This window comes from Bos indicus x Bos taurus, chromosome 10 (assembly GCF_003369695.1).
Source record: "Bos indicus x Bos taurus breed Angus x Brahman F1 hybrid chromosome 10, Bos_hybrid_MaternalHap_v2.0, whole genome shotgun sequence".
Classification (NCBI taxonomy): domain Eukaryota; kingdom Metazoa; phylum Chordata; class Mammalia; order Artiodactyla; family Bovidae; genus Bos; species Bos indicus x Bos taurus.
In genome coordinates, this window is record NC_040085.1 from 73,179,191 (window position 1) to 73,202,792 (window position 23,602).

Sequence of the window (23,602 nt, forward strand, 5' to 3'; positions counted from 1 at the left end):
GGTATTCTTGCCTGGAGAATCCCATGGACAGAGGAGCCTGGGGTCTACAGCAAAGAGTCAGACACAACTGAAGTGACTTAGCATGCATGCATGTGTGTTCTGTACTATTCTGGCAACTTTTCTGAAGTTACTTCTGAAGTAAGTCTGAAATTACTTCCAAGTAAAAAGTTAGGAGAAAAATAATGACAATGACACAGGAACCCCTGCCATTAGGGGGTGGGATGGAGTAGAGCAGACATAGAGGGTGAATGCAGGGAGGACACTGGTCATCACCTGTCTACCTGGGCCCCAAATTCTAGCCCTGTCAATAGGTCCCTCATAGACACATTTCCTCTCCAGTAGGGCCTTCCCCTTCTCTTACTTCTCTACCCGTTTACTCCTCTCTCTCCCCAATATTAGCAATCTTCCAGGAGACCACCCTATCAGGACGAGAGGACAGGATTATTTAGATCTATTCTTGGACGTAGTTAATATTTGCTGGAGATGTTTTCACACTTGTTTTATCCACAAGCCCATACTAATGAGCCAGTGTATGTTTGTGAAACCACAGCCTCCGAAGTATTACCTGGTATTTCAAATAGCTGTGAAAAGAAGAGAAGCGAAAAGCGAAAGAAAAAAGGAAAAATATAAGCATCTGAATGCAGAGTTCCAAAGAATAGCAAGAAGAGATAAGAAAGCCTTCTTCAGCGATCAATGCAAAGAAATAGAGGAAAACAACAAAATGGGAAAGACTAGAGATCTCTTCAAGAAAATCAGAGATACCAAAGGAACATTTCATGCAAAGATGAGCTCGATAAAAGACAGAAATGGTATGGACCTAAAAGAAGCAGAAGATATTAAGAAGAGATGGAAAGAATACACAGAAGAACTGTACAAAAAAGATCTTCATGACCCAGATAATCACGATGGTGTGATCACTGACCTAGAGCCAGACATCCTGGAATGTGAAGTCAAGTGGGCCTTAGAAAGCATCACTACGAACAAAGCCAGTGGAGGTGATAGAATTCCAGTTGAGCTATTCCAAATCCTGAAAGATGATGCTGTGAAAGTGCTGCACTCAATATGCCAGCAAATTTGGAAAACTCAGCAGTGGCCACAGGACTGGAAAAGGATCATTCTGATCCCAAAGAAAGGCAATGCCAAAGAATGCTCAAACTACCACACAATTGCACTCATCTCACACGCTAGTAAAGTAATACTTAAAATTCTCCAAGCCAGGCGTCAGCAATATGTGAACCGTGAACTTCCTGATGTTCAAGCTGGTTTTAGAAAAGGCAGAGGAAGCAGAGATCAAATTGCCAACATCCGCTGGATCATGGAAAAAGCAAGAGAGTTCCAGAAAAACATCTATTTCTGCTTTATTGACTATGCCAAAGCCTTTGACTGTGTGGATCACAATAAACTGTGGAAAATTCTTCAGGAGATGGGAATACCAGACCACCTGATCTGCCTCTTGAGAAATTTGTATGCAGGTCAGGAAGCAACAGTTAGAACTGGACATGGAACAACAGACTGGTTCCAAATAGGAAAAGGAGTTCGTCAAGGCTGTATATTGTCACCCTGTTTATTTAACTTACATGCAGAGTACATCATGAGAAATGCTGGGCTGGAAGAAGCACAAGCTGGAATCAAGATTGCCGGGAGAAATATCAATAACCTCAGATATGCAGATGACACCACCCTTATGGCAGAAAGTGAAGAGGAACTAAAAAGCCTCTTGATGAAGGTGAAAGTGGAGAGTGAAAAAGTTGGCTTAAAGCTCAACATTCAGAAAACAAAGATCATGGCATCCGGTCCCATCACTTCATGGGAAATAGATGGGGAAACAGTGTCAGACTTTGTTTTTCTGGGCTCCAAAATCACTGCAGATGAAATTAAAGATGCAGCCATGAAATTAAAAGATGGTTACTCCTTGGAAGGAAAGTTATGACCAACCTAGATAGCATATTGAAAAGCAGAGACATTACTTTGCCAACAAAGGTCCGTCTAGTCAAGACTATGGTTTTTCCTGTGGTCATGTATGGATGTGAGAGTTGGACTGTGAAGAAGGCTGAGCGCCGAAGAATTGATGCTTTTGAACTGTGGTGTTGGAGAAGACTCTTGAGAGTCCCTTGGACTGCAAGGAGATCCAACCAGTCCATTCTAAAGGAGATCAGCCCTGGGATTTCTTTGGAAGGAATGATGCTAAAGCTGAAACTCCAGTATTTTGGCCACCTCATGCGAAGAGTTGACTCATTGGAAAAGACTCTGATGCTGGGAGGGATTGGGGGCAAGAGGAGCAGGGGACGACAGAGGATGAGATGGCTGGATGGCATCACTGACTCAATGGACGTGAGTCTGAGTGAACTCCGGGAGTTGGTGATGGACAGGGAGGCCTGGTGTGCTGAGATTCATGGGGTCGCAAAGAGTTGGACACGACTGAGGGACTGATGTGATCTGATGCTGCCCAGATTTGTGGTTAGTCCTATTCATACTGCCTGACTTTTGGTCTTTAGACCATGTTCATCCCTTTTGAGATCTCACGCAGGCACAGCCTCTCCCCCCCAAGTACCATGTCTGTCACAGCTGAGTGTGGCCACTTTATTTGTTTTTTTCTTCTCTTTTTTGGCCACACCGCATGGCAGTTCCCCTACCAGGGATCGAACCTGTGCCCCCTGCCGTGGAAGCATGGTCTTTTAACCACTGGACCACCAGGGAAGTCCCAGGGTATGGCCACTTTAAATAACACTCCTCTTTAAATAAGGGGCAGGTGATGGAGTCTCTTTAAGCAGCCTCACTGCAGGAAAGGGAATCAAGCAAACCAGCATATTGTGCAACTTCATTTATTTATTAATTCAGAAATCCTCATATGCATCTTTTATGTACAGACTACTCAGTGCTAAGTGGGTTGAAGTAAGAAAGCTGAAGCACAACAGTGGCGCTGATTGTCTTTAGAACATTGTAAATATACAATCTTGGAAATTCTACTGTAGCACCAAATACGAGAAGCCTAGTAATGATAATAACTTCGACAGGGCCTTTTACTTAAATGAACCTACTTCAAGTTCATCTCATTATTCATGCACTCATTCACATGTTCCTTAAACAATTACTCAGTATCTATGTCATGCCACCGAGTACACAGAAACACCCAAGAGGCAAAGACCACAGGCAAAGACACCTCAGGCCACAGGTGGCTGACATTCTAAGTGATCCTGGAGTGTCCAAATGGCCCATGAGACACACACTTAGGGCCACCAGCCACATAGGGGCACCAGAAGAAATTATTTTAAAGGAGGGCAAATGAGAGAGATTAAAAAGGAAGCTATGAGAGAGAATAAAAAAGAAGCTGCAGTGACTTTGGTATACAAATAAGTTTTGTTGTTTCTGAAAACATTATTTTATATTATAATTTAGAATGAGGTTAATTTATTTTTAAGTACTTAGGAAACCCTAAGCCCTTCCGTGCCAAGAGCCTCTAGAGACCTTAATCCAGCCAAACAGTAAGTACAGGTTGCAATCCTAAATGTCAACAAGGGTTAGGCAGCCAACTCACATTAGCAAAGACTCCAGAACTATTAAGAAGGCAGGACTGGAAGGACTCAGTGAGAGATTTACTGCAGGTGGGGCAGGGGGCGGGAAGGAAGGAGGTGTGAGAGAGAGAGGAGAATGGCACCCATAGTTCTGACTTGGGCAATGGTAGGGTCATTCACTGAGAGAAGAGGATGCAGGCAAAGGTGTGCATCAGAGGTGATCCACAGTGAACTGTGTTTCGATGCTCTAATTTTGAGGCCCGCAGGATTCTAGGCTGGAGGCAGGTCTCAGCCCCCACTGGCTGCAGTGGTAGAGAGGAGGGGCCTGCTGGGGAGGAGGTGCAATAGGTGACCTCCCGGGCCCACAGAGGGCAGACAGATGAAGCCTGTGGAGGGGCCAGGGAGGGAGCAGGATGCCCAGGAAGGGGTCCTCCCGGGGAAGTGGGGGCAGGAGAGTGTGAGGGGCCATGGCCAACCGCAGAGGCAGGCCAAACGGGGACTGAGGGGAGTCGGCAGCAAAGAGGCTCCTGGGGACCTTTGTGACTGGGACAGTGTGGACAGGCAACTCTCGAGAATTTTGCTTATGAAGGGAAGGGGAGAGAAAAGCTGCTGGAGAGTAGAAGGGATTTTGCTTATGAAGGGAAGGGGAGAGAAAAGCTGCTGGGGGCAGGGGGAGGTGTCCTTTCTCCCTTCCTCCTTCCTTCTTCCCACATAAGAGAGGTGTGTGTGTGTGTGTGTGTGTGTGTGTGTGTGAGTCACTCAGTCATGTCTGACTCTTTGCAACTCCATGGACTGTAGCCCATCAGGCTCCTTTGTCCATGGAATTCTCCAAGCAAGAATACTGGGTGGGTTGCCATTCCGTTCTCCAGAGGATCTTCCCTACCCAGGTATTAAACTTGGCTTTCCTGCATTGCGGGCAGATTCTTCATCATCTGAGCCACCAGGGAAGCCCTAAGAGAGACATAAGAAAACCACAGTGAGGGAGAGCTGTGTCTGGGACATACACCGTGGGATACATATGGATGCTCTGGGCTGACCTGAGGTCACGGAGGGAGCACCGTGAGCCACAGTCCCAAAGACCACGGACAAGTGTGTCATTATATTAATAACCCCTTTACAGAGAGGAGACCCAGGCAGCCAGAGTTAAGGTCATACAAGTACTAAGGTGCCTCGACCCGAAAGCAGATCTCCCAGTTCCTGGTCCTCCTGCTCGTTCTTCTAGACCAGTAGTTCCCAGTGGGGCCGCCCCTGGAAATGCGGGGGATGTGGGGGCCCTGTGGGGAGCGCTGCAGGTACTTATTAGTGGGGACCTGGAAGGCCGGACGCCCTGCAGTTCCCACAACAACCCACGAAAGAACCCTCCCACATAACTTAGAACATGCCACTGGGCATTCACAGAGGGGAAATGCCCATTCATAGTTATCAGCATCTAGAACCAAACTCCTTTCTGAAATAAACACAGAAGATTTTTGCACAGTTTTAACATATACTGAATTGACCAGGAATACCACTGGAGTGCAAACCAAGGGGATACTGTACTTTATGTTTGGAACTTTACTAAGAGAGGTTCACCGACTGGAAAAACCACATCAACTTCAGGGGCGCCTCTCCTGGTATCTGAGTCACCCACATGACACACTTGTATCTTGTGGGTATTTGTGGCTGAGAATGTAACATTCTCAGTGATTCTATGCACAGGTTCAAGCACCTGGCTCCTTCCTTCTGGTTTCTGTGTCGTTGTGCCCAAGCAATCCATATTGGAATATGTAGTATTGTATTATAATTAATTTTCCCTTTAGTTTTCTTTCAGTTTAGGCATATTGATTTTTAAATTTATGTATACAGGTATGTCATATTATCTATAAATTTTAATTGGGGTAATCGGGAGGCATTACAAATAATTGTTCTAATAAAAAGGGACACCATCCTAGATTGTGCAGTGCAAGGGAAATTGCAGTGCTGAGGGAACTGGAGGTGAGTAGAATCAGGGTGGCTTCATGTGATCAACCCCAGACAGGAAGTTCAATGGTCTCTTACAGATACTGACATGAAGTTCCTGAATGATGGGTACACGGTGTGATCAAACCTTGGGGCCCTGAAGACAACTATACAATTGGGGGCCTTTGGGAAATTTCATCTCCACAAATAATTTAAATTATACTATACTGCAGAATTTTCCAGCACGTAATAATAGGTAGAAGACCGCATGTCATCTGCAGGGCCCAGGGAAATGACAAACAGTTGAATGTCTGGAGGCAGAGGTGTGTTTAGATGAAGTCAAAGAACGAGGTGCCAGGCTTGGTCTGGTGAATATCTTCCTAATGGATGAGAAGATGAGTAAACAGTAGGTAAGAGGATGCTTAAGGATATTTATGGAAATGCTATATCACGAGGAATCGTGAACAGAAATAGGGATAGAGAAATGATCTCGGAGCACCTCCAATGGGTTAGAAAAACAGGCCAGAAATACTTACGGCTCAGAATATAAGAGGGGCTGGTTACTTAATGGTAGGGGAAAGGTGACCTCAACTCCCATAGGCATGCCCATCACTTCCAAATAGGTACGAAGCGTTCAAAAAAAGTGTCTTTCTGTGTATACCTATGGCTGATTCATGTTGATGTATGGCAGAAACCAACACAATATTGTAAAGCAATCATCCTTCAATTAAAAATAAATAAAATTCTTTACAAGTGTCCTTCAATCAAGAGATAGCTAACTGATTCATGTATCCTCCCCATCTGAGGTCACCTGGGGATGGGAAAAAAGGAAAGTCACAGCCTGCTGGCTTGGATACTAATGGAGGGCCTGGAAACAGGGCTTTCTGAACTTTCCGCAAACCCTCACAACTCTATTATCTCTCCTCTCGATTCCCTCATCCAAAAATGAAGAAAACACAATAAAACACTTTAGATTCCATCACCGTACATTTTCCTACTGTTCTGCTGTTCTTCCAGGAGCATTTGTGTAATATATATATTTTAATTTTAAAATGTCAGGTTGAAGCAGCTATAGGGATTAACAAGAAGAGTGATTCTCCCTTCTCAGAAGGTGGTAGAGGAACTTGGCTGACCTGGGCTCTGAAGAAACATCCAGGTGTAGGACTTGCATCCAGGAACCAGTTTATAAGTCTCTCTGCAGAGCTGACTTGGTCAAGGGCCAACAGCCTCTCCCCCACTCCCACACCCACCCCCAGGATTAGAGTGAAATGCAAGCACCCAGCAGGCACTCCCACCTGGAGGACACATCAGTTCATTGAGATGAACCAGGAAGCCTTCTTGGTTTCCTGGGTTGAGGCAAGACTGATGATGTACCTAAGGTGCAGAACTGAAGGAGGTGCCAAAAAGAATCTTAGCAATCAAGATAAAGGGTATTGTATGTAATACAATATTTTAAAAAACCAAATTGGTAACCCAAGGCGTGGGCTGTTATACTGGAACCAGGACCGAGATTAGGACAATGTCAAGAAAGCAAGGTCGTGTGAGGGTCTGTGACGCTGGCATTGTCCTGCATCCAAAGGACCTCTCCACCTGTTACTGCCAATAGCACCTCTGGAGAAATACTGCCCAGAACCACAATCTCTGCTCCCAAACCCCTGACATTCAGAATTGTTTAGATTTTTTTTTAAGGTAATGTACAGCGCATCCAGTAGATTACATAACCCCCCACAGCTGGGTCTGGGGGCAGCATCCCAAACACACGAACATCTCTACAGCCAAATCTATGAATATGCTAGCTCTGCGGATAAAAGAGACTGCCACTGGCCTCATGTTCGTCCAGGTCAGGCTTTGCCATCACATGAGTTTAAAAAATCTTTTTGGTTTTAGAATGTTTTGGATTTTGAAACTGCCGATAAAGGAGTGTGGGCCTGAATAGCATTACATTAGGTCTCTTAAAGAAAAAACATGGCAGATTGGACCCAAAACTTCTGTTACCAACTTGTACAAAAAAGAGAACTCCAAAGGTCCTCATCAGTGACCACCCCAAGGAAGGTGATTTCTAGAAGTTAGTCAATCCCAAAGCAGACTTACAGCCTTCCCTACCTACCAACCAACCAACACTTAAATACCATCTGCATGTAAAAGCTTGGGCAGAGTCCTGGGCTATACTGAGAAATCCAAGACACAGGTCCAGCCCTTGAGAGCTGAACAGTTAGATGAGGCTGAAAGGCAACTATAAACCATTGTATTTTGGAAATCAAAAGGAGCAAATCCGCACCCATACTTTAGGAATGATGAAACCAAAGTTCAGAGTGGGTGAAGGCCTTTCACGTATTAGCAACAGGAAGTGAGTGTCAGGGACAGTTCAGACTGGGGTGTGCTAACTGCCCTTCCCTACGCTCTGCATAAAGGCACATAATAACTGCCATTTTAGTGAGGAAATGGCAAGAGTTGTCAAAGATCCTAGCAGAAGTGGCTTTGGTCAAATACACCTTTGCAGCAAAGATGGGTTCCCTTAAAAGGACTGTAATGTAGGGAGGGAGCGAAGAGGTGAGGGGCCTCCTGGCAGGGAAATAATGAGGTATGGGGCGGGTGCCATGTGGCAGGTGAGCGGGCATGTGGATTAGGCTTTGGTGAAAGGCATAGACGGAGTTGCTGGGAAAACAGGTGGAGGCGATGAGTGGAGAGCTCAAATGCCAGGGTGAGGACTCTGCAATTAGGTCCTAAGGCAGGTCCTAACTCAATCATTTGAGTTCTGCCTTCATGACTATGGCTTTCTACTACCCTTGTAGGAAGAGGCAGATCAGATCAGATCAGTCGCTCAGTCGTGTCCGACTCTTTGTGACCCCATGAATCGCAGCACGCCAGGCCTCTCTGTCCATCACCAACTCCCGGAGTTCACTCAGACTCACGTCCGTCGAGTCAGTGATGCCATCCAGCCATCTCATCCTCTGTCGTCCCCTTCTCCTCCTGCCCCCAATCCCTCCCAGCATCAGAGTCTTTTCCAATAAGTCAACTCTTCGCATGAGGTGGCCAAAGTACTGGAGTTTCAGCTTTAGCATCATTCCTTCCAAGGAATCCCAGGGCTGATCTCCTTTAGAATGGACTGGTTGGATCTCCTTGCAGTCCAAGGGACTCTCAAGAGTCTTCTCCAAAGAGGCAGATAGAGCGATTTAAAAGAGACCACTCTGGGACTTCCCCGGTGGTCCAGTGGTTAAGAATCCGCCTGCCAATGCAGGGGATACGGGTTCGGTCCCTGATCCAGTAAGATCTCAGACGCCTTGGGGCAACTAAGCCTGTGTGCCACGACTACTGAGCCTGGCCTGGGAGCCACGACTACTGAAGCCTGTGTGCCCTAGAGCCTGTGCTCTGCAACAAGAGAAGCCACTGCAATGAGAAGCCTGTGCACACAACTAGAGGGCAGCCCCTGCTCTCTGCAACTAGAGAAAGCCCACGGACAGCAACAGAGACACAGCACAGCCAGGGAAACAAAAGAGCCCACTCTGGGGTCACAGTCTTTCCATCTGAATCTGGGCTCTGATGCCAACTGTGACCTTAGAGAAGCTCTCTTTGCCTCTGCTTACTCATTTGTAAATTAAAAAATAATACAAGTACCTCCCTTGTAAGAGTTACATGAAAGAGTGTTTTTGGTTATTCAGTTGCTCAGTCGTGTCTGACTCTTTGTGACCCCATGGACTGCAGCATGCCAGGCTTCTCTGTCCTTCACCATGTTCCAGAACTTGCTCAAACACATGTCCACTCCCAAAACAGCACCTGGCATTCATTATAAGTATTCAATAAATGTTAGCTGTTGCTAACGTCTTGATTTAAGTTAAATTTGTAGTTACGTATGTATTGTAGCCTTATCCTAAGCAATAATATTCACGAAATCCTGGGTTTCTTTTGACGTTATAATTCTGATGACACACAAAACGAGAGGTTCAGTCAAAAGTCTTGCAAATCTTAACTAAAGCACTGAATACAGCAGGTCTGATGCTCCCCAGCTGGTGCGAGGGCCTCCAGCAGAACCATTCAGGAAATCTGATATCTGAGCCTGCAACTGAGAGGGCGAGGTGGACTGGCATCTGACTGTACCTGAGACACACAAGGTGTGAGACATGAGCTGCCCATCTGCTGTGGATGGAGCCGAGGGGCCAGCTGAGCTGGGGGCGTGGGGGTGGGCCCGTGTCCTCAGGTTCGCTGCAGGAGAGGACAGTGTGATTGCTTCCGGGCTAATGTGGGCCACATGCAAGAGAGGCTGGCTCCAGATCAGAGCAGGTCTTATCCAAGAGGACCATTTGGACAGATGGAAAGACCTTAGCCAAAAGAGGCTAGAGGTGAATCGCTGAATTTTCAGGGGCTGAGGAAAGAACAGTGATCTAGAATAGAGGATAATTTGCTCTTTTCAAGACAACTGGAAGTAAACAGTCCCCACTTATGGAGGAAGAGTCTCTGAGAAACCCATGACCGTGGCCATAAGAAGAGACTCAGCATTAGGTACCTGCCAAGCCCAGGAAGCTGGGAGCTGGCCGACAACAGTGCTGGCCAAGCAAGCCCTTTCCTGTCCCTCTCAGCCCAGGGGGAAAGGACTGGATGTATTCAGTACTGAATTGAGACAGTTTGTGACTTAAAATGACCACAGGACCTTCTACTGCCTAAGATTGACCCGGATCATTCGTTATGAGGCCTGACGGAGTTTTCCTCCTGGGGCAGGGAAACAACCAATCCCACTGAATCAACATAAAGGGACAGCGGGAGACAAAATCAAGTCGTATTATGAGTGAATCCCAATGAGTCATGTTTCTTTACACTCATTAGAAACATAGCTATTAAAACAAAATGTTTGTCCCTGGACCAACTTAAATAATTTCTCAATATCCCCAGTGGTATGGTAACCACCATTCAAAATCACTGCAATAAGGCAATAAGGAACTCAGGAAGAAAGCAAGGTAGGCAGGGACAGAAAAGATTGGTTTGGTAGATTCAATGGCAACTCATTTGCTCCCCAACCTTGAATATGATGAAATTAAAAGATGTACCAATGGAGAGCAGAATCCTTGGATGAGTGGCTTGTTCAAAAGGAAATCGAGGCAGCCTGATTCCTTCAACAGAAAAGCTGTGACTCTCTGGATCCCTAGGCTGAGCTTACCATATGATCTTGTTCTTTTAGGAGGAGCTAGGGCTGCAGCATTGGAAAAGGCCCTGATGCGGGGAAAGATTGAGGGCAGGGGAAGAAGGGGGCAACAAAAGATGCAATGGTTGGATGGCATCACCGACTCAATGGACATGAGTTTGAGCAAATTCCAGGAGATGGTGAAGGACAGCGAAGACTGGCATGCTGCAGTCCATGGGGTTGCAAAGAGTTGGACACGACTGAGCGACTGAACAACAACAACAGCAAGGGCTGCAGCGGGGGATACATTCTCATTGACTCTGAGTCACTGGGAAAGCATCGGCCAGTCCCTAGGTCCTGGAGCTTTGGGAGGATACTGGGCTGAACCAGAACCTGTATCTGCCAAATCCAAGCACTGACTGTAAGACATACACCAGTGCACGACCTCTCTGCTGCCTTCACTTGGGGACAGTAGGAGGATGGGGGGTGAAGATTAAGTTTTAAGACAAGATAGGGGTGTACTTCATCATCAGGCCATGATAACAATAAGGGTGAACAGAAGCCACCTCTTGGCTCCCCATTTTAACAAGGAGAAGTGACCCAACCCAGGCCTCCTTCACAAGACTTAGCCCCCTAACTTGCAATGTGGCTTCTTTCTCCTTCAACCTTACCTCTATTCTCTCAGCTGTGACTTCCTCCTGCTCCAGACCAGCTTAGTTATGGCCTGAGAAAGAACCAAATTATCCAGATTGTAACATGTCTGTGTGCATTTAGTTCCCCAGTCGGATCTGACTCTTTGAGACCCCATGGACTGTAGCCTGCCAGGTTCCTCTGTCCATGGGATTTCCCAGGCAAGAATACATTCCCTTCTCCAGGGGATCTTCCCGACCCAGGGATCGAACCCACGTCTCTTGCGTTGGCAGGCAGATTCTTTACTGCTGAGCTACTAGGGAAGCCCCAGAAATCTACTAGATGACCCAAGCATTATTGCCGGGGGGAGATGTTAGAGAATACCTCTCCCGACACTCCTATTTTACAGATAAGGAAACGAATTTATGTCACATGCCCTGAGTCATTGAGTTGAGACAAGAACTGAAGTCCCATGACCTCAGCACGAGGCTCCATTATACACTGTCATGTCAACTCTCAAAAGGGGGTCAGCCCCCCTGCTGCAGGCCACCACCCAACCTCCATTCCTCTTCCACAAACATCTCAACAATGGTAGAAAAGCCCCAGAGTTAACTTTCCTGGAACAAACAAGGAAAAAAAAAAAAAAGATGAGAACCATCTCAGTGAACTAGCTGGTCATCTTTGAATGGAGTAATCAGCGGCCACAAACACTTTCTCAGAAGGACAGGAGGATCCAATGCTTGCTGTACCCTAGAGAGTATACCTGAGATCCAGAGTCATAATCAGGGTCTCCACAGCTGGACTATAATGATGGGCAGGGGAAGGCCCAGAAACTAGGTTGGAAGATGAGGCCTGGAGTCCAGAATCTGCAAAGGACTTCCCTGGGGCTAAGGTGGATGGGAATCCACCTGCCAATGCAGGGGACACGGGTTCAATCCCTGGTCCGGGAACTAAGATTCCGCAGGCCGCGGGCAACTGAGTTTGTGCACCACAACTACTCACCCCATGTGCCTCGAGCCTGTGCTCCACGAGAGGAGCCACTGCAATGAGAAGCCGTGCACGGCAACGAAGAGTAGACCCCACTCACTGCAACCGGAGAAAGCCCACACACAGCAACAAAGACCCAGCACCACCAAAAAGTTAGGATTAAAAAAGAATCTGCAAAGATACTACGATGACTAGAAGAGGTAGGGTGATAGAAGGAAAATGCTGCCCAAATAGCCGATTAAGCAAGAGAAAAATTTGGCTTGTAAATGAAATGGGGTTTATGAGATACATTCTCACGCTAAGCAGAAAGTCTGTCCTCTTATAGTAACTCCCAGGCCATCTGGTCTGCTTCCCCAGTGCAGGGTACTGACCTCTCTCTTCCCGAACATTCGAACACTTGTCAGGATATTGTTTTTCAAAGGAGAATCTCAATTTCCATCTCCTTTTAGCTAGCTGTGTTTAACCCACCCCAGCTTTCCTACTTACACTTTAACTGCACTCCCTGCACTTGACTCTCTCCCCGACGTCTGTTCCACCATGCGATCCAAGGCTACAGAACACAGTGGAATCAGACAGATCTCAGCCCAAATCGCAGTTCGGACTCTTGCTAACTGTGTGGCATGTGCAGAGATTTTATCCTTTATCAAGTGCTCAGCCCAATGCCTGGCACCGAGTGAGTATTCAATAAACAGTGGCTGTCGTCGTTATTATCTCTAGGTTCACAGAAGCCAGCTGGAGCTCCATGGGTGGAATGAAATCTCAGAGGGCTGAAGTGGGCTGTCCAAAGTCACACAGTGAGTCAGGGAGGGATCCCAGATTTCCTAATCCCAGAAGCCTTTGCCAGTCGTCAGCTCCTACACAAACAGCATTATCGCCCAACGACCTCGAAATCTGGGTATCTGATTATATCCAGGTACTACAGCTGATGATTAAATAGGTACTCACCATGTACTAGAAACTTGGCAGACTATATGAAAGCTCTAAGGCATCTACAGATTAGCACAGGAAGGCCATCTCCTTGTTTGTGACAGCCAAAAACACAATCGCAATACAAAAGTCTGGAGCCACTGTTGCGTTGCCCAGTGGTGATAATATTTCTCATCCATATTTGTTTTCAGAAGGTAGATGAAAGGAAGACCAATGCCCTGGCTGCCCCAATCCTGGCTTTTAGAAAGACTTTTTCAATTGAGAAAGAGAAAGGGAGAAGTCCTCAGGACTCAAAACTAAATGGGTCTGACCAAGGACGGCTATGAAAAACAAGATGGGGGCTGGAAGTGGGCTAAAAATAGGTCCCCGCCATTGATTCAAGGAATTGCGGTTATTTTCTTCAAGGTGGGCTTCTTGTTGTACCAGGACCTGTCTCTCCACTGACTGTGCAAACGACAAGACCGGGGAGCCCCAGGAAGCACACTTCATCTTAAAGTATGAATCACCCTCTCAGAACTCCAGAAAAGAATCCTCTCTTTGTGGCCCCTCACTCTCCTTCTTGGCTGGCATCCCTCGCTCCTCGGGGCTAGTGTCAAGGCCTTAGGATAAGATAACCCAGGGCAAGTGACCTTTCTGATGGAGGCAGATCATTCCAGAAACTCACGAGACAGGAGTGCCTCTTAAAAACTGAAAGGAAACAATGAATGAATGAACCAGCTAGAAGGCCTTCATTATTCAAGTCCCACTGCAAAAGCAGTCCCGGTGCATCCTGAATGCAGGGCTTCTGAAGTGCAAAGCAGTGGCAGAAAGAGGCCTCTGCAATTATGCTCCCTGATCTAGTAGATCTCCCAATGGTAAGTTAGGATTTGACAATGCCATGTCTGATTTTTTTAAACTGCCATACATCTAGAGGGTGGAGCAGCAGAAAGGAGCAATCTGAGGATCCAAGTCCTGCCACGTAGACCGTCTGCCCTAATTCCAAGGATGCTGTCCCGTCTACAATAGCAGCCACATGGAGAGCCAAGAGCCCTGAAAGGATATCAAACTCCCCACTAGGGATTAAGCAGAGTAAAAGACAATGGGGACCTGAATGTTCAGAAACAGGAACTGGCAATGACTTTGGTTACTCTTCAAGCTGCCAGACTTGATTGTGACCGACCCAAAAGGCAGAAACACCAACATCAGTAGAGGGTGGAAAGTAACCTTTCAGAACCATCCTCTGAGGAAACAGGGAGCCAATATCACTCATTCTGTGGCTTTGACCTCACCAAATACCTAAAGGAACTGATGGATGTTAAAATGAACATTGGAGATAGCCTTAGGGTCTGGGGGTGGGAATCCACAGCTGCAGGATGGTGTGAGCAAAGGGAAGGGAGCAGGCTCTCCCTTTTGTCTGCGAATGGCATAGATTCTCTATCCAGCCTCAGTTCTGTCTATGGATGTCAGTTGCAAGGGTGAAAACCCCTTCCATTCTCTTGAAGCACAGCAGCATGGCACATCCCACAGCACAAAGTCTAAGACAAATGTATATCTGAAATCAAACATGTGGGTACCTAAATTTTATCAGTGCATGTCTATCTCATAACAAAAAAGTATAACCAGTGGATCTCCGGTACTAGATTCTAAACACTCTTAAATCCCAGGCAAGAAAAACTTCCCCAACACAGGCATTCACACATACCATGGCCAGCATGCTAACTCACAGTGTGACTCAGTTTCCCTCCACAGGAGCCACAGTCAAGAGTGCCACCTCCTAGCCCTTCCCCAGAAATCAGCTTGAACTTTACTTTTCAAATAGAAAGCCTCTATGATTTCTGAGAGGTGGTGGTGGAAGAAACAGAAGCCCTGGCCAGTCAGGCTGAGTTCCTTCCTGCTCGGAGCATCAGAGTCCCTCTGACATTCCCAGGTGTTGCCACAAAGGGAGTTGAGAGTTTGCCAAGTCAGAAGTTATCCACACCTTAAAAGGAAAGTTCCTTGAATAATTATAAAACAGAAAAACAAAAAAACCGAAACCACCTTGCCTGTAAACTGGGAATGGGGGAGGAGGGCGAAGGAAAGTAGAGAGACAAAAATTTGTAAACAGTCAGACAGGGCCAGGGTTAGATTTCCCTTCCCTCAAGGACAGCCAGATCTGATACGGCTACTGCTAAGGCCAAGCAGCTTCACTTTACTGCCCTTATCCAGGTCTCAATTTGTAACATCAGTGTTCCCAAACATCATCAGAGACCCTTCTGAGAGCATGGAGGGGGATTGTCACTGACATCCAGGCTGGACAACATCTACCAGAAAAAAATCCTACTAGGAAGGAGCTCAAAAGGCTTCCGGAGAGCAGAGGCAGACAGAATAGCACTTGCTGCCCGCAAGTACCTTTCTGATGAAAAAAACTACACTTTTGAAACCAACACTGAGCTTTCCCTATCACAGATGCTGTAATGTAGCCCTTTCCTGCAAAAGGACACCTTTCCCTTTAGAAACAATATGTGAATCTGATACAAGTGAAATAAACACAGTATAAGTATCCCTAGCTCATTAAACATCTTTCATTCAAGACTTCAAGGCACTTAAGTCATTTTATAAATGTAAAAATTCATGCTTCATCACTTTAAAAGGGGGAGTCGGAGGTAGTATCATTTCCCCATCTTACGTTCAGTACATTTGAGAAACAGTCCGTGGAAAAGCCCCTCTCTCCCCACTGTAAGTGGGGAGGTCAAACCTCTATATCATTATCCTCAGTTCGGAAAAGCTTGGGATAAACCCAAAGGAGAACTGAGCCATAGCTAAGAGGGGAGAGGGCCCTAAAAGTGGGGTTGGTGGTGCTCTCCAGTCTCGCACCTGCATGTGACTTCAGCCACAGGTTCCAGGGCCATATAGAGCTATAGCTCAGGGGACTTCATTTTTCCTGATATCCTTTACTGCATCCTCCCTCCTGTACCTTTAAGTGGCCAAAGTTAACACTAAATCAGCTTGTTATTTCCCTCCAAGGACCAGATAAATAAGTTGACCCAGCATCGACTGTTTCCCCAGTTACTCAACTCTGTCCCCAAATATAAAGCCTTGGGGAGGAGGGCCAAGCCTTATCTCAGCCCACCCCTTCATGTGTCCGACCAGGCCCACCTCTGGCCCAACCACTTACAGCATTAGTAGTTCATTTACAGGAGCAGACAGAAGAGTCACCCGGCCAGCCTGCCCCCACCCCCGGCAACACCACCCCCAATCCCACCCAGCGCATTCTGTCTCCACAAGCAAGCAGATGTAGCTTTGCCTTGCAACCAGTGGATAACCCGATTCTCAAAGGGCTGTCCTTTCTAAGAAGGCAATGGGCAATCCTGCCACAGGATGGAGCCAGGGGTCACATGCAAGGGGCTCAGAGGAGGCACCTTCTTCTTGGAGACACAAGGTCGGGGACTGGGGACCTGGAAACTGGCTCATTTGCTTTCTATAGCAAAAGAGAAAAAGACACTCTATCCACCACCCCCCCCCCAATCCCCAGAGGGTGTTCAGCCCTCCCCTTGACCCCTCTCCCTGCTTACAGCAAAGAGAAAACCCCAAGCCTCCCGACTCAAGTCCCAAGGCCAGAATAACGGCTCATTTGTTACTGGGTGCTGAGAAGGCAGGAGACTTGTGAGCAGAGCCCCCAAGGTTACACTGGCGCAGCTCCCCAGGGTCCTGTTCTTTTCCTTCTGGGAGGGCTCCCAGTGGCATCAGAACAACCTGTCACCCTAAGCAGGTTGTACCCGAGGCAACAAAACAAACATACCCCCGAGGAAACTGAAGAGAAAGAGGGAGACATAGTCCAGGGAAGGAAGGAAGGGGGTCAGTTTCGACTGGACATAGAAAGAGGGAAAGGAAGACACCTGGGAAAGAGGCCAACGTCTCCCTCCCCTTGCGGTAATGGTCCCCATCCCAGCCCGCCTCTCCCACAGAAGACCGGAGATCAGGGTGGGCAGATGGAAAGCCAGCAACCCGGGGGCTGGGCTGGGCTGGGCCCCAGGGCCGGCCCGGGGGAGGGGAGGACTAGGTGTGCAGTCCACCATCGCCTAGTTTTCCCATGCACCCTGGAGACAGGGTTCATCTAGGCACAGCTTCCTCCCCTTCAGAAAAGTCCTCAAACTCAGGAGGGCCCGTGGTTCCCACTCCCAAGCCTCTCTAGCTTCCACCCAGACTGACGCCCCCTCCGCCCTCCCGGGGCTTCGGGGATGCTCTCCGCGCGGAGGAAGAGGGGGTGTCAACCTTGTGCTGCCGGAGATCCCCGGCTGGCCCCTCTCCTCGCATCTCCCAGATGCCCCCTTTGTTTCTGGCGGTGAAAGTTGCCAAGGTGCACCCCTTCCCAACACGCCCCCCTGTGCGCCCATCCCCCGCAGGGAATCCAAGCCCGGGCGCACCATCTAATCTGCGGCTCTCTCTCTAGCCTGGGCACCGCAACGAAATCGAAAGCAAAGAGCAGGCGGGATCCGGCAGCGCCTCCAGCCTGGTCCCCCGGTCGCAGGGTCTTCCCCATCACCGCACCATCGCCCGCGCCCCCCGCAACTCGGCGCTGCCCGCCCCGCGTGGCCACTTCTCCCGGCGGCAGAAAGGCCTCTCTGCGGGCATCGAGGGCACCTACCGGTGCGGGGCCGGGATCGCGAGCCGGGGCAGGGCAGGGCCGGACGCCTGCCGGGCGCAGGTGCGGCCAGGAGCGCCGTCTCCCGGGCTCGCTCCCGCTCCTCCTCCCGCGCCGGGACTCGGGGCGCTCTCCTGCGCCGCCTGCTCCCCGCCCCCACGCCCGGCGTTCGGGCTCCCCCCGCGCCGATTTGCCGCTGCCCGTGCCTCCCCCACGCCGCCGGCCCTCCGGCGCCGCGCCTAGTCCCGCATCGTGTGTCGGCGCCCGCCGCGGCGCGGGGGTCGGAGGGCTGCGGCCGCCGCTGCCCGGGCCGAGCGGAGCCCCCGGCGGCGGCGGCGGCGGCGGCACTCACCCATAGTATGGATGCGGTGCAAACTGCACATGCTCGCGTCTGACAGGCGCTCTGCCTCCGGCCCCGCTTAACTCCTTGCTCGCCCGCTCACCCGCTCGCCCTCCGGGTTCGCGGCCCGGCCGACTCCCTCGCCCCTCCCCCGCCTCCGGGAGTCGGCTGCGCCCCGGGCGTCTGGAAATGCTCCCCCCGGTCCCGAGCGCGGTGCAGGGGGCTGCAGTGCAGAGCTCCTCTGCCTGCCGGGCCCCTGCCACCCCGCCTGCGTGTACGGTGTCTGAAGGAGCCCCGAGGAGAGCACCAGCCGGGACCCCTCACCTCCCTGCTTGTAGGAGTTGTGGGGGCACAACGTCCACTGTGGGTGTCCTGTGGGTCCCCTTTCCCCGAGGGCCACGGGCCACACGGCACTGCAGACCCACCAGATGTCAGCGCTGTGTTTTGTGCAGTCCATTCGTTGAAATAGGCCTGCAAGATGGGTTTTATTATCCCCATTTTCAAGATGGGAAAACTGAGGCCTGTGGAAGTTAAGGAATCTACCTAATGGAGAGCCTGAACTTCCGGGTTGACAGTTTGGTTTATACCACAAAGATTAAACAGAACATGTTCTTTCTTCAGTTGGGATCCTTCTATTGGAAGATGTAAAATAATGGATGCCATCTAGAAAACCTGGAGATTCTGATACGTGGATCAGTGGGAAATCCCTGACAGGAGGGCCAAAACTTGAGACAGGCCCCTCAGGTGGGTCCTAGGTCGTGCAGCAAGGCTGGGAAGGGAGTAGGAAGGCAATGCAACTACGTCAAGCATTTGGGTTTGGTACTGGAGCTACAGCCAAGAGGAAAGGACATTTTTACAATTTAGGGGTATCTTTTTGTCAATTATCTGTCTGGAGGGGGCACCCTTTGCTAATTCTCACAGGGACCCTATGTGTGCCGAGGCCTGATCAGAGAGGTCTGATGGCTGCTTCTCTCCTAGCCCTCACTCCCTTTTTAATCACATGCCACAGCGACAGAGAGTTCTCAGGGGTCCAAAGCAGCACAGAATCTTCTAAGGAAAGAAACCATCCAGCCAGTCTCGCCCCACTCTGGATGAGAAGCTGAGCTGCTGTTCTAATCTGACCTGAAATTGTGGGTTTCTCAAACCTGCAGAGGAAGTGCACAGTCACGTGGTGCCAATGGCAAGAGCTCTTGGCTTCCCTGAGTTAGTTTCCTGCTCTGAGATGGAGGTAGTATGGCCTGGGTCATAAGTATATTGTGATGACCCAATAATGACATGCATGTAGCATCCTCAGTACAGAAGGCCTTCCATAAACAGGAGAGTATTTTCTGCTGAGGGCAAAGCAGGGCTGGGGAGAAGGGATCAGGGCTACATTGAAGCCATGGGCTGTCCTAGGACACTGTCAGAGAGGCAGAAGACAGGCCCCTCTCAGGAACACCTTGCAAGAAGATACTTCAGTCAATCTGGCAGCAAAGCCCACCTGCTGAAGATGGACCTCCCTGGCCGGCCCCTTGCCTTGGAGTCCCTTTCTGCTCTGGTTTTCGATCTCTGGCTGGTGGCTGATTCCACTCCCTTCTGGCTCTGGGAGGCAGCATTGCGCAGAAGAAAGCATAACAGGCTGTTAAGGCGGAGGATCTGAATTGGGGGTGATTTATCCCTTAGTGTGCAGGGCTGAGCATCCACAATATTTTTTTTTTCATCCACAATATTTTTAGGGCCCATAAAATTTTCTGAATTTCTTTTAAACTCAGAGGCAAAAAATAAACTTTGAGGTCAAAGAAAATGTTTTCCTATATAATTTTAGTTTAGAAGCCATAGTGTATGGAAGCCAATGGGCCAGTTATAGAAAATAAAAGAAGGAAGAGTTAGGAACTAAGGCCCAAGATTTGGCGTCAGTCAGTCTCTACTTTATCCAGCTCTCCCATGGACTTCACTCCATCATCATGAGGGTCTTCCTCATTCTGAAATTAGGAATCATCTCTTCCTAACAAAAACATATACAATGCCTTACAGTTGACTTATCTTGTTTCTTGGATTGATCATTAATCCCCACTTTATAAATGAGGAAGTCAAGGCTCAAAGAGATTATATGGCTTGGTCAAGGTTATGTTGCTAGTAAAAGCGGAATGTATTTCAAACGCAAGTCTTCTGGCACCCTATCCAAGATCCATTCCATCTGTACGCCAAGTAAAGATCAGATGTGTACAGGACAGAGCTGTCTGCTGCAGAAGCAGACCTAAAAATACCATCTGTAGCAGTGAGTGGGTCCCCGGGCTTTTCACCCAGAGAATGCTGAGACATGCATTCATTGTTGTGAGAATGAGTAGAGAGGGTGACCCTGGGTGAAGGGAGGCACTGTATAATGGTTCTAGTCATTCAAGTACAGATTCAAGGTGGAGGGCCGTGGGACAAACCAAGCCCCACTGCACCAACACACACACCAGAGGATGCCAGCCCCTTTTTTGACTTCTTGTCTTATCCGAGCAACCTGGACCTGAGTTCAGACTCCACATCCTACTCAGGTGTCTTAAGGCAGTTTATTTAACCTTTCTGAGCCTATTTCCTCATCTGCAAAATGGAAATGGCAATAAAACGCAACTCCATGGCTGTTGCAAGCATAAATAAAGATGATGAACACATACAGACTTTGAAGTCCCTGCCACCACAGGCATTTAACGATCGTTCTCTTCACATCTCTCTTCTACCACTGGGTAGGAAAAAAGAGAGTCTTTCAAATGTCTTTGTAGTCTCTAAAGTACCTTGAAAATGTTAGGTCCTTAACCATATTTTCTGAAAGACAAGAACTTTTCTGCCCTTCTACAAAGCAAACCATCCATAAAGTGGTAGCTCTTGTCTACCATAAGTCATTTTCTTGATGACTTTCAAGGGGAACCAGAAAAACTTCTGCATACTTGTTAGAAAGGGTTGGTTTCCTGGGGGTTGCCCTCTGACCACAAGTCAGGAGAGATGTTGCTCAAGAGGGTGATTTCAGTGAAGGGACTGGGCCAGCAGCCAGAGCAGGAAGGACTTGGGAGGGGACCGAGGCGTGGAAACTGGAGGCCAAGAGATAACTGTATATGGCGTGTCACAGAATGCTGTGATGAGAAAAAGAGAAGTGAGGTAGGACAGAGGAAGCGCTGAAGTCAAAGGCTATCTTGAGCTTAGAGTTATTTGGAGCAGCTTAAAGGAAAATGGGCTTCCCAGGTGGCACTGGTGATAAAGAACCTACCTGTCAATGCAGGAGACACAAGACACACAGGTCGGGAAATCCCTGGGTGGGGAAGATCCCCTGGAGGAGGGCATGGCAACCCATTCCAATATTCTTGCCTGGAGAATCCCATGGACAGAGGAGCCTGGAGGGCTACAGTTCATAGGGTCACAAAGAGTCGGACACAGCTGAAGTGACTTAGCAGGCACGCACAACAGGAAAATAATTTGGGTGAGAAAGAACTGGGGAACCTCCCCCCAGGGAACCAGTCTTCCCTTACAAGCATACAGAAATCTTCCTGTTCTCTTTGAAAGTCATTATGAAAATTACTTATGGTAGACAGGAGCTACTGCTTTATGGATGGTATGCTTAGTGGAAGGGCAGAAAACTTCTTGTTTTCCAGAAGATACAGGCATGGTCTAGGCAGTAAGAGAGGAAGACAAGATCTGCTGGAGTCTGAAAATGGGGTGGGGGGAGGAGTCTGTTTGTAACAGCCTTTTTTTCAAATAGGAAGGAAAGAGGCATAAAATTTAGAGGCGTAAAGAGCCTAACTGGAAGAAATATGAACCTGGAACTTTTAGGATTCTTTGGTTGCAAGGAACAGAACCCAACTTTAGCTGTCTAAAAGGAATTTATTAGCAGGATATGATCAGATGGCCCACAGATTTGGAAGGAATGCTGGCTAAACAGACTTGAAAAGGCGAGGACCAGGACAGATTTGGGAGCCCAGGGAATTGGAAGTAACTGAGAGCCTCCTGGGGCTCAGCTGCCAGAACAATGGGACTTCAATTATTTTTATCACTTTTATCTGCTCAAGTGCAGGGTTAAGTTGGTGAAGTTTACCTAAGCTGAGTCTTGGATCCACCTCTCAGCCAGAGAAAGGCCAGAAGAATACCCTGATGTAAGCTCCACCAAGGCCGCACATCACAATCTAGAGGAAGACAGGGAAATTGAAGTGTTATTATCCCAAGGGAGAGAAAGGCTGCTAGGCAGCCCCCGAAAAGAGGGTGTCCACGGTGTATGGGGGGGAGCAAGCAGCACAGGGGATGTGCACCTGACTCGGGGCCCCGTTACGTTCTCCGTTATGAGAGAAGGTGAAGGGAGAAACAGAGAGGCCTTCAGAAAGCAGCAGCAAACTCTGAAAAGTACCAGGACAGGCAGGCCTAGATTGCTGACTAAAATCACTGCTCGCTCTAGGGTGGGTATCGAGCTGGAGACAGGCCAACACTTTCGGGACTTTGCACAGCTACAAGCTGTGCTCAGAAATGGATGAACTGTAATAGGGAAGCAGGTGCAATGGGTTATTAAGGACGTCCTCGAATGTTTGTTAAATGCTTCTGAGGAGTGGAAAAGTGGTACCAGCGGAGGGCTAGGAGGCATCAGGCCCCAGGGAAATGGTCAAGTTGACTACAGGTTTATCAGAAGGTTTGCTATTCACATGTCCATGCGGGAGAGGGGTGTGTGTACTTTCACCGAGCTCTCAAAATAAGGTATGTTACTACTTTAGGGATCTTTAAACGTCATGTCCTCTCTCTCTCTCTTTTTTTTCCCCCCCAGTCATCAAAAAAGAAAACACAGTGGATAAGAACTATGCAGTATTCATGAACACCTAGAGCCTGAAAATGAGGAACTCACTATATTCTGTGATAATGTGAATTCATCCATAAAGCATTAAGACATTAATATGTGGGCACTAAGATAGCCCAGAAAATGAGCACAGGTTCATGAGACCAGCAGTAGATTAAGAGGTGGGGGGAGGCCAACGCTCAAAGAAATCAAAGCGAGAATATGAACATACATGGGAACTACACAACTTCATAGTCGTTAAGTGCAAGTTTAACTGTGACGGTGGGAAACTGGAGGAGGGGGGAAGCTAGAGTTGATTATGAAACTTGGGAATCATGGGGAGAGCCGTCCCCATCCCCAGCTGCTCTCATTTCCGACTCAGCAGTCAGTCCAGGTGCTGGGCAAATTTGAAAGAATTTCTACCCTGGAGATTAGAAACCAAACTCCCAGCTAGTCACCTCCCCTCTGTGCCTCCCTCTGCCAGGATACAAGGAGCTCAGTCGTCTGAGGAGGGACAAAGGAGTATTGTTAAGGCGAGCCTGGTTAGGAGAAGGCTTTGCAACTAAAAGCTTTTATGCTGCTATCTAAGCCCTTCAGCCTGGGGGAGTGGGGGTGGGGGGGACTTTGTGTGCCTGTCCCAACTTCACTGGATCAAATCAAATAGAAATTTCAGCCTGAAATTTTTGATTGCAGAATAGCTTGGGATTCGGCAGCATTAATAGGTTAAGAATTTCTATCACAACATCTCATCCAAGACCCAATTCCTGGTCCCATTATGTCC

General features: G+C 48.4%; 1 protein-coding gene across 6 annotated transcripts in view; it reads right to left on the reverse strand.

Moving 5' to 3' along the window:
- The window catches only part of TMEM229B (transmembrane protein 229B), a 42,244-nt gene extending 24,082 nt beyond the window's left edge, over nucleotides 1–18,162 (reverse strand). For 3 of the 6 annotated variants that reach the window (XM_027552226.1, XM_027552225.1, XM_027552227.1), the window contains exon 1: nucleotides 17,711–18,001. The gene's annotated coding sequence lies outside the window, so the exon portion shown is untranslated. Of the gene's footprint in view, nucleotides 1–17,489; nucleotides 17,585–17,710; nucleotides 18,002–18,059 lie in introns of those variants that run through there. The other 3 variants (XM_027552221.1, XM_027552220.1, XM_027552222.1) reach the window with 3 other exon arrangements.
- Nucleotides 18,163–23,602: the final 5,440 nt, after the last annotated feature.